General features: G+C 31.1%; 1 protein-coding gene across 1 annotated transcript in view; it reads left to right on the top strand.

Moving 5' to 3' along the window:
- The first annotated feature begins 333 nt into the window (after positions 1-333).
- The window catches only part of LOC122808694 (low affinity immunoglobulin epsilon Fc receptor-like), a 565,014-nt gene continuing 553,233 nt past the window's right edge, over positions 334-12,114 (top strand). The window contains exon 1 of the mRNA XM_044079682.1: positions 334-476. The gene's annotated coding sequence lies outside the window, so the exon portion shown is untranslated. The remainder of the gene's footprint in view (positions 477-12,114) is intronic.

Below are 12,114 nucleotides of genomic sequence, written 5' to 3'. Positions count from 1 at the left end.
TATTTCATTACATTAATAAAAGGACTGGCCATTAAACTAAAATTATTTTCCAAAAAAATGCTTTACTGTAGGGGTAGAATTATATACTTTATATGGTTTTATGTGGTAGCATTGTCTGTAATTATTTTTAGATGGATATGTACTGTGGTCTGAACTTTAGAATGGAAAGCTGCATCTGATTGAATGTATACCATAAAGTGAATTGCATGCAAATTATTTAAACTTTTTTCCACTTGTAGTTTTTAATCATGTATCCCTGTCTTCATTTCTTAATCTGCACATTTCTTAACTTCTTTCCACAGATACTCAATTGTCAAGTAATCTGCATCATTCAGTTCAGAAATTTGTGAACCTTAACATTAGTTATGAAAACTTCACTAATGAGCTGAAAGAAATTAAAGGAAATTTTTTTAAACTCATCAGTAACATTCAATTTGTGTGTGAAGGAAATGATTTTCTTGATTTAACAATACCGGGTAAGAGGTTTTCAATTGTTTGTCAATTGCAATAACTAATTCTGAGTTTTCTGAAATTATGAAGAAAACAAATTGGCATATTCTATCCCTAGATGAATAAGTACATGGACATGAATGAATACTGAAATCATACTGTGCTGATGACTTTGAAATGTAAAAGTACATTTTTAACACGGGGGATATTTTAAACATGAAATTCCAAACAAGAGTTTTTAAGGGCCTGTTTTATAAATACAAATAAAGAATCATAACTCCATGTAACAGAGCGTGTCTCGTGTCATTGCTGATAGTACATCCAGTATTTTTACTCAACCTTTGTTTCCAACCACTTTCATCATTTCAAAATCAGTAAAGAATCCTTGATGATCATTTCATGTATTTTAATGTTTTTGACACTGGCAGTATAAAAATGCAAATTATTCACATAGGTCTGCTATAAATCTCCTCAATATCTATACATTTTCTTTACTTGATGCTTTATATGAGCACACATGAAATATTTGCTGTGTCAAAATTCTACACATTTCATAGCAATTCTGTCTGCCCGATATAGTTACTTATAATACTATGTATAACAGTAAAGGAATTTCTTTGAACTTATTGGAGTGTAATGACCAGCTGCTGTTCACACATATCGTGGTGCATGATTTGGTCACATTATGTCTTATAAAATGTCTAGTAATATGCATTAAAACAGCTTAGCTTGTTAGACTCAAAAATCCAATACCAATTTATATCCCCTATATTGCTGCCTTTTTGGGTAGAAAAAAATCCAAATCTTTTAATCCATTGAGTGTGTTTAATTACATAATTATTTAATAGGACACAATCATTTGGCAAAAAGGAAAGCAGTGTAAAAATAAATGCTTGTGGTTCTGCTTGTTCTTTTCCTGCAAGAAACAAAAATGAAATCAAAATTGAGTGTTTTTTTTGGTCCAGAAATGGCCTGATATCTGAATCAAATCATTTAAGCCTAGAATACACAAAGCATCTAGTTAAAAACTGAATTGCACGAGTAAGGATTTTTTTTTTCAAAATCTCTTTATTTGAATTTTCAGATATTAACAGCGATACATCCAATCAAACACACAAACCAAACAGTACATACAAAAGGTAAACATTCAGAAAACTAATAACACAAGAAATATATATACACTATATACAATAGAAGTCACTACATCATCAAATGGAGTATAAACATTTTTTAACATCACTTAAGAAAGTGAGTGATAGTATAAGGGACATATTTTATGAAGAAGATAAATATAGAAATTCAAACATTTATTATACTTAATGTAATTAGGGAATACAATTAGATATATAAAGAGGAAAAAGGGAAAGAAGGGGAAAAAAAATAAAAAAAGTAAAAATAAAAACTGGTTATAATGCAGTTATTGCATAATATAAATTTGTCTTATCATGTCAGTGTATAGACTATCTTTCTTTGTTAAGAATTACATCTAGTAAGTAACCCCAATATTTCTGATAATAGTGTTTCTTTTTTTGTTTTTGTATAAACTAGTTTGTAAGATGATATATATTTAATAGCAAGGTTGCTAAAGCCTTCCCATGTAATTGGAGATGTGACATTCCAATTTTTAGTGATATAAAATTTAATAAGAGCACACATTGTGATAAGGACATTTTTTTATTTTTGGAAGATGAGTCCAGGAATGTCTCCCATGACAGGGTTGATTTTTCATATTCCATCTTCTCTAACCTAGCTCTTATAGAGCACCATAGGTTATGTACCTTGCTACATTTCCACATGACATGGAGAATATCTGCAGTTTGTTTTGGGCAATGAGGACATATAGGTCAGAAGTTGGAATTGAACTTATTTAGTTTTGATGGGGTATAGTATACATTGTTATTTATCATAGTTTGTGTATATAGCAGCTTCTTAAAAGGAATGAATTTTATCGTATTCTCAATGGCCAGTCTCTTATTTTCATCTGTCAGAGATTGTTTTTTTTTTCTTGCCAATAGTTTGAAAATAATAGAGAATTCCGGTGTTTTATATTCATTACAAGTTTATATGTCCTAGAAATTGTTTTCCCTTTCATCTCATGGTTTTCTAGTATTAAATTTACTAAGTTAATATCCTGCAAGTCGACTTGTGTTTGTGAGAATTTAGCATTTATGAGATAATGGATTTGGGTAAGAATAACAGTATATTTCTTAGTAAGATTTAGTTCTAGTCTTATTTGTTGTATATTGGATTCTCTCCATTGGTATGTTTCCCATACTGTGAGATCTTTTATCAGAGGGTAATTTGTTAGATTTAAGAGTTTATTGTTTATTAGTAGGTTGGGATTTAGGTGGAGTGGTTGTATAAAGAGCATCTAAGAACTGTAATGATTTAAATAATTTCTGTGTAGTAAGAATCATGTATTTAATTAGTGGGTGTATATTCTTCATGAATATGCCATTTTAATTTAGGTTTAAAAATTATAGGGATTTGCTGTTATACCCAAGGGATTTCAATTGTTCAGACCAGATTTTGGTCCATTGGGGTGTCCAGGTATTTACATACGGGTCATGGCTTATTATCTGTATTAGTCTGTAGGCAGTAATTAAACTATAATAGAGTTTGAAATCAGGTAACCCCGATCCCCCTTTATCTTTGGTAAGTACAAGTTTGTCATATTTAATTCTAGTGGATTTGGGGTACCATAAGAATCTTGATATATCTATATCAAGGAAGAATTTTTGGGGAATATATGAAAAAGTAGCATTTAGTTGAAAGAGTATTCTCGGTAAAAGGTTCATCTTAACAACACTAGCTTTTGAGAGTAATGACATATTAATATTCTTCCATCTATTGATATCACTTTCAATACTGGTCCATGTACGCAATAGGTTATTCTTTATCATATCCTCAAAGTCAGGAGTAAATATTATTCCTAGGCATTTTATCTGGTAACTTATCTTGATCTCACTCATCGGAAAGTAAAATTCCTTATGACCTATAAGATTCATGGGAAATATGTGGGATTAGTTTAGATTTAAATTATAGTTAGAGATTTCAGAGAACTCATCTATAGCTTTAAGTATTGTTGGGAGGTCAGTAGAGGGAAGTTGAAATATATATATTTAAGTCATCAGCAAAAGCAGAGTATATAAGATTTGTATTATAGATTCTAGGTATGTGATGGAAGATTTTTTGTGAAATAAACAGAAGGAGAGGTTCTAGATAAAGATTAAAGAGGTATGGGGAAAGAGGGCAACCTTGTCTTCTACCACAGGATAACACTATAGGGTTAGTTTTGTGCTTATTTATCTGAATAGTGGTAGACGCTTTCTGATATAGAACCTTAATTATCCTTATGAATTCCTGAAGAAAACCATATAAAGGCAATATATTAAATAGGAAATGTAAATTAACTCTATCAAAAGCTTTGGTTGTATCCACCATGAGGACATATCTGGGGCATTTGTCACTGTTAAGAAGTCTGATAATGGTATCTAAAAGGAGAGTGCTATCACTTGTTTGCCTGTTTATCATAAAGCCCATTTGTTCTTGGGAAATGATAGAGGGGAGTGCATTCTTAAGTCTATTTGCTATAACATGAGCTAGGATCTTAAGGTCAGTATTTATCAGGGCTATTGGTCCATAGTTTGCTGGATCTGTTGGGTTAGAATTCGGTTTTGGAATTAGCACTGTTTTGGAGTTATTTAAATAACTGTTATTCCATGTTGTATTATAAAGTTGAAAACTTTAAATAATACTTTGGAAACAGGTTCCATGAATAGTTTATAAAATTCAGAGGTGTAGTCATCGGGCCCAGGGGATATACCCGGTTTGAGTTTGTTTATTGCAGCTTTTATCTCATTTGGTTGCAGGGGTGTTTCTAGGAGGTTTTTTTTTATCTTCCGAAAGTTGTGGAAATTTTATATTATGTATAAAATTACCAAAATTGTCTGTAGATGGTGATAAGGGTATGTTGTATAGTTTCTTATACATGTCTTCAAAAGCATCTACAATATCTTGGTCCTTGTGCTACACCAGTTCTTCATACACTATTTCTTTAATTCTCGGTTGGCCATTTTTTTACGTTAATTATTCTAGCTAGGAATTTTGAAGGTGTTTGAGCCCATTCTGAATATTGATATATTGACCATAATTCTAACAGGGAGATATTTTCTAGATAGTGCTTGTGTAATTGATTTTGCCAATCTATTACTTTTTCCTCCAGGTCTTTAGAGTATTTTTCTGAAGTTCTAATTCAGTAATATTTATTTGAGTTTCTAGTTCCTTTTTAAAGTTTTTGTACTTTTTTTTTTGAACCATGCAGATTTTTGGATAATTATACCCCTAATGACCATTTTGGTAGCCGCCCATTTTATATCATAAGGAATTTGAGTAGATATAAAGTCATTTTTAAGTTGGGCTATGACATTCTTGATTTACTGTGCTGTTTCATGGTTTTGAATGATTTTAGGATTTAATGTCCAATTATTGAAATAGGGAACATTTTGTTTATATGTTTGAAAATTTATTAAGAGACTGATTTTTGAATGGTCTGAAATAGTTCTAGGTGATACAGCATAATTTAGTCTGCTCAAAAGCAATGATTGGGAAATTAGAAAAGCATCTATTCTGGACCAGGTTTTATGAGTGGCTGAGAAGAAAGTGAATCTTGATATTGCTTCATCATATTGGAATTTAATATAGGGGTCAGTTAGTTCAAAAGTATTTTGTAATTCCTCAAGTGCTATAGTGATATGTTGCGACTGCCTATTTTCATTATGTGATCTATCTTTGTCTAGCTTTAATAAAGCATTCCAGTCCCCACCAATGATATACAAATGATTTGGGTGGTTAGCTAGTATATTAAAGATTTCATAAATGAAGAGATGTTGATTAGAGCAGGGGCTATATATATTAAGAAAGAGTAAAAGTTTATTTAGAGTATGATATTCACTAGTAAATAATACCCATCTTCCATTAGAATCAGCTTTAAAAGAAGTGATTTCTCCTTAGAAAGATTTATTTATTATAATGGCTACCCCCCTAGATAAAGAATTATGGCCTGCAGCTAATATTTGCTTAACCCATTTCCTTTTCCTTTCCTTATCCCACAGTTGGCCATCCAAGTGAGCTTCTTGCAGGAAGGTGACATTAGCCTTGCTTTGGTATGTGAGATGCATGATTAAATCTCTTTTTTTTATCCACTATCCCTTTAACATTCCATGAGTCTATTGATACCATGCCTTCATTTACTTATCATGATTTTCATTGCCTGATAAGCAGAGAAATAGTAATAAAACTTGTCTGTTAGTGTGTTAAACTTTAAAATTGATGCAGTGACTTCTAAACCCCTATACCCCAAATAGGTGCCTATCCACCCATCCCTCTGTATTGGTAATTGTGCATGAGTTGAAAAGCAAAGAAAAACTATTATTTGCATTAAAGTTAAATATACATTTAGCACCCGGAATGTTCCAAATGTGAACAATCATCAGCTACAGACTGAACACAGCCTGCTCCTTTTACTTGTTATTTCCAGTATAATGATTTTCTGACCTCTTAAAATAATATGTTAGCTATTCAATTAAATGGTATGTGTAAAGTAAGAGAATGTAAATTCTTAGAAGATGTTTATAACAAGATGCAATAATATGTTCTAGTTCTTAATATTTCAAAAGTTATTGTTTACTAAACAACATTTTATATAGAACAGATCTAAAAGAAGCTTAAAAGAAAAGGCAGCACTTTGAAGTTCCAAAACAGTTAGTAATCATTTTATAAGAAACTAACTATATTCTTTAAAGCTACTGGAAATGTCCTCATTTATATCTATACTGGCAATATACATACAACAGCATCTGTCTTTGTTATCCAAATATACAAAAAATAAAAATATGACACCATAATCCAAAACTTGAAATAGATCGCATCCATATCCACTCATTTGTTTTCAACTAGTCAGTGTCACCTTCTCACATATGCATGCAAGAAAAGACTCTGTTTATCATTTAGTCATAGACTCATTCAAATACAAACCAGTGAACATGCTATTAGGATAGTGATTAAGCCATGTATAAGTACTTACTCATATCAAAGTAATATACTAATTTAGGCGATTATAAAAACAAAAGTCACAACCCAGATTGCATCACCCTGTTTCAAAACATTATTCAGAAAAAAAGAGTACCCCCCCCCACCCAGGAGTAGTTAGAGCATTTCACCTATATAGTTGTATAATACAAGAAAGCACAGCTGTAGTCATTTGGGAGTGTATAATACTTAAGAGTTTATATGAGACCCATTGTTCCAGATGTCATTTAACAATCCTTGTTTCTTGACATCTGCAGTAAGTTAAAGAAAAGCACCTTTAAGTAATTTCTTTATGCAGCCATACTTAGGTAACTGTTAAGAATGTATAACTGAAAGGCAATTACTAAAAGACAGTACTTTGGTTTAACCAGTGTAGCACGAGGTTTTGTAATACTGCAGGAAGGGAGGCTGAAATATTTAAAAGCAGCTATATCCTTTTCTTTTCTAGAATTTTCCAAATGACTGGTATTTTCTTCTATCACCTTCTTTTTTGTAATTATCGCAGTGCAGAGGCTTGAAATATACAATCTAAGGTTTCTTTGATGAGAATAGCAAAGTTTGGTTAAAAGTTGAATATTCATTGTTTGTAGAGCTTTCCCTACTTGATTTAGTGTTTTTTTCCATTCCCAGAGATGCACTGGGGCTGGAAACAAGTCATTAATGACGTAATTAAAGTTGAAAGGTGAAAGGATCATAGAGCTTCCTGATTTGAAGAGGATTATGGGAAACAGAATGCTGAAATGCTAAAATGGACTTCCAGGGTTGTAAAAATAAAACAATGGTTTTATTTTTAGCTTATTTTAAAATAGAAACATGCAGAATACCTTGCTGAAGCCCTCCAGATGTTGTTTTGAGTTCAGAGAAGATAAATTGGATTGTTTTAAGCAGGATTAACTTTGAAGAGATGCAGAAAGGTGGATTTTAATTGCTCAGGGGTTTCAAGGGATATTTTTTCTTCTTTGTGGTAGAAAATTAAAGATGCAGGGTATTTCATTTGAAAATGAATCTTGTTTTCAATAAGGTAACCACAATATTTACTAAGTTTCTGTCTGTTTTGTTTAATTTCCAAAGGGAGATCTTGAGTTATTGTGATTGTATGTTCTCTCCATGTAAAGTTCTTTTTAGCTTTGTATGCTGCTAGTATTTGTTGAACATGTGCTGAATTAAGCAGTCTGACATATATTTGCCTCAGAAAGTTACTTGTTTGTGGATGCCTTATAGCTCTGTGGGCTCTTTCTATTACTATATCATCCAAGAGTTCTTTATTATTCAAGAGACAGCTTAGTATTTCTTTAATTATTGAATTAAGTAGTGTATTGTCAAAGCTCTCTGGAATTCCTCTTATGATAATGTTATTATGCCTGCTTCTGGCTTCTAAATCTAACATTTTTTGTTGTAATTCTTTAATTGTGTTGTTGCTAATCTGAAGCTTTTGCTGACGTTCATTTATTTTTACTTCATTTTGCATAACTTTGGCTTCACTTTGCTCTAGTCTAAGCATAATTTGGTCCAGTGTAGAGCCAAATGTAGTTAGTATATTTGCAAAACTTTGCACTTCTAATTGTAAGGGTTACAGAGCATGTTTAAGGTCTTCCAATGTTAAAGATTGCTCCTGTTTTGATCTTAGAGATATCTTAGCAGCTTCTTGTTGCAGCTTGTTAGTTTTTTGTCCTTTGGGATTGACATCTTTCTCAGGAGTAGTAATCATATAGATAGTTTAGTTTTTGTGGTTAAAATTTTCATTTTATCTGGCTGATTCTCCATTCGACTTCCAAACTTAGATGCTTGGATTCCAAAATGGTGGACAGCCTGTAAGCACACTAACAGTACATCTCCTGCAACCTGAACTCTAATCTGACCTCAGGCCAGCACATTGCTCAAAGAAAATACACAGAATATCAATGGATTAAAGCAGAAATGCGAGTACTTACTTTTTTCATCTATATTTTTGCTGAATTTTTTTAGTTTTGAAGGAAAATATCTACTTGATGGAAGTTGAGCCCTGGACCGCATGGTGTGGATCCTTCCGGATTAAAAGGCCTAACACAACAAATAAGGAGAAAGCATCTCTCAGAACATGACTTATTACTAAACATTCTGCAATATTATAAAGCATCTAACTTTCTTTTTGAAGGAAAATATCTGCTTGATGGAAGTTGAGCCCTGAACTGCATGGTGTGGATTCTTCCAGATTAACAGGCCTAACACAAAAATACAGAGAAAGTATCTCTCTGAACAGGATTTACTACTAAAAAATTCTGCACTATCACTAAGCATATGAGTAAGGAATTTAACAGTGATGGAAACTGACTGCAGATAATGTTTAGAGTGCCTATGGGCATGTAGATGCTTGTGTTTGTGCACACTTTCCTCCAGATGTGGATTACTTACCATTTTACAGTCTGTTTAGAGATTCTGTTTCACTATTGAGAGACTTCCAATTAATACTGCTAGTGATTTCAAGATTATCTTGAAATCAAGCCTAGATACTTTGAATTAATTGATTACAAGACATAAAATGAGCTTAGATTAAAGAGTTAGCACAGATGGGAATGGGAGATGATTAGTCAGATTTACATCTCAATGCAGCAGAATATACTTCCTTTACTCCAAAATCAGCCAAGGTAGTAGTTACATTACTCCGTCATTTTCAAGACTGAAAGACAGGTCATCCATCCATTTAAAATAACCACTTCACAATTATTTTACAATACTATAGTCTTAATGTAAATTCCTTGTACTATCTAATCTTTAAGTCATCAAAATTCAAACTAGAACTTACTATCCTCAAACTTATGTACTGTATGCTATATCCTTAATAATGACTCCTCATTTTACAAAAAACTCCTTTCAATGGCCTACCAGTCCAATTAATTTTAGACTCCTTCAAGCTGCTATGTTAGTCACTCTCTAAATACTGTACAACCTAAATAAGGACAAAAATATAGAAAAAAACTGGGCATAGAAGAAAATCAGGAATTATATGTGTAAAAAGTGGATATAAGAAAAACTAATCATAATGCACAAGTTGGCACTTAAATACAATAAAATAGTTTTCGAATCTAGCAATTATTTTCTTCACACTGCTGCTAGTACTTCTACATGAAGTCAAAGAGAAAAATCAGATAAATACTTAATTTTCATACTCTCATCTCAAAGAACATAACTATTTCTGCCTGAATGATGTTTGTTTCTCTGTGCATATCCACAGGAATTAATTTGTCCATACAGTTCTCTTCTTCAAATATATATGCAGTTTATTCACTTCAGCTGGTTCATATCTCATGTAAGCATTATTTGTTTGTGTTCTCATCAATATGTAATGCCAAAATCAATCAACAGGTATCTTAAAACTGAAACAAATTTTGTTGTTAAACATTCTGTCATTTGAAGCTTACTACAGACCTAAGCCTCAAAGTTATAGAACTGCATAATGTAATATGATCTATTGAGCTTAGCACACTGTTGTGCCCATTTCCTGTTTCCAAGACATACAAGGATAAATTACTAACACCGTTTCTAACCTAGGTTCCAAATTATCATTTGCATAAGTTAAACCAGATGCTAAACAAAACAAGATTTCTAAATTGTAGTGACTTCAGTGGCTGTCATGTTGCACCCTTCTTGATTTTTATAAATAAACTGATGAAAAATGGGCATTAATTAATCATCTCCACAAAATTAACTCTACATACCATGTTAGTCACCCTCATTTAGAGACTACAACATCAGTCTGAAATCAGGAAATCATGAAACCCTTGACTACTGCTGTGAAAGAGTTTCAGGATGATGTGGTGCTATTATTATTTTTTTAAATAAACTTTTAATTTAATTTTAAATCAGTATATAATCACAGTACAAAATTAATAAATCATAGCAATCAACTAAAAATCAACAACTATAACTAAATACAGAGGCCATAAAAAAATTTAACATTATATAAAAACATTAAAACTTTTTTAAACAATCTCTAAGCTTTTGCCAAAATAAATGTTTATACATAATTGTTGATGTTCTGTTATAAACAGTTTGTAATTCTTTGTTACATACATTTTTGCTAGGCAGATACAATCTGTAAAAGAGAAGATATGTTTAGCTTTCCAATTCATTATAATAACCTTCCTGGCAATTGGCAACATACTTGATTTAAATATAATTTCTTTGAATTAAATATAATTTCTTTTTTCTACAAAATGTCTTTACGTTCATCAGTATGCTAAATAGAAGGTGTTACAGTATTTGTAAAAAAAGCTTGCTATGATATGATAATTGTCTATATTTCATATATATTTTAAATACTTTCTTTTCTAAAATTGTTTAACTACCTATCTGCTGTCATCTGATGTTATTTTACTCATTGTGAAGCATTTCTCCCCAGGCCTCCAATGAAAATAGGTTTCTGACCCAGTGGATTTTCCAGTCAACAAATGTCAATAAATAAATAAAATAAATTGTCAGAATGGACCAAAGAAGAGGCACTTGAGTTTTTGGTATAGCATCTCGAATTGTCACATTAAGTAAAATTAAAGAATCCTTCTTACTGCAATTGTCTTATCATAATGCTTTAGAAAAATATTTGAACTCCATCCAAAATGGAACAATCATTTTACATTCTATAATCAGATAAAGCCAGTTTGCATCTAGTTCCTCATCACATTTCCAACATTTTATTTTCCCTTTATTAAAAATCAAGGCTATTTTATGTGGTACTAAAAAGCTTCAATGCAAAATCGTCCAAGTAAAACTTCTCCAGTAAAGTGATGAGGTGATATTACTTATAGACTTCAAAGATAATTTTTATTAATATCTGAAAAGAATTCCTTATTAAATTTTGTTGAATACACCCGGTAAGACTGATCAAATACTGTATATTCAAGTCTTAGAATCCTATTAACTGTTGATGAATAAGATTTATTTTTGACCTCTTCACTATTAATTTTAAAGAAGTGTTCTAAAATTTTGGAATGGGTTTTGTATTCATATTTAAATGTAGTTGTACTTTATTATTAATAAATTCCCTAAAAATCTGAATGTTTAAACAATTGTTTTTGTTTATATTATATCTAGTCATAAGATGATCAGGAGTATGCATCTTATTTCCAGATAAAAATTGATAACAGAAAATTAAGTCATTTTCTTTATGATCAAGCATGTTGCTTGGATTAAATGACTTTAAACAACCATTAGTATAAGTTATGGGAAACTTTAAAATTAATAAATCTTTAACAAGATAATTATTCATCACTTTCTTGAACATAGTTAATATATAAAAAACAAAAAAAAAAAGATATATATTTTTCTGGTGATCAAACAAAAATATTGTATTATTCAATATATCCCATTAATGTCTGATTGAAAATTATATTTATTTCAACCTTATTACTTGAAACTAAATTTATTAAAGCAATGTTTTCCAACTAAAAATAGAAATTTAACCAATGACTCACTATATTTAGAATGTAAAACTTAGTGTCTAAGTCAATATTAAGAAATCCAGTTTCACTTTCTTTCCAACCTGTAACATGCCAGTCAATAGCTATTCTTGATTTTTGGGGCTACCACAAAAACTTAAGT

Source organism: Protopterus annectens, chromosome 8.part0, assembly GCF_019279795.1.
Source record: "Protopterus annectens isolate FY-2018-M chromosome 8.part0, PAN1.0, whole genome shotgun sequence".
Classification (NCBI taxonomy): Eukaryota; Metazoa; Chordata; order Ceratodontiformes; family Protopteridae; genus Protopterus; species Protopterus annectens.
The sequence above is the reverse complement of the archived record's forward strand: the minus strand, read 5'-3'. Positions and strand labels throughout refer to the sequence as shown.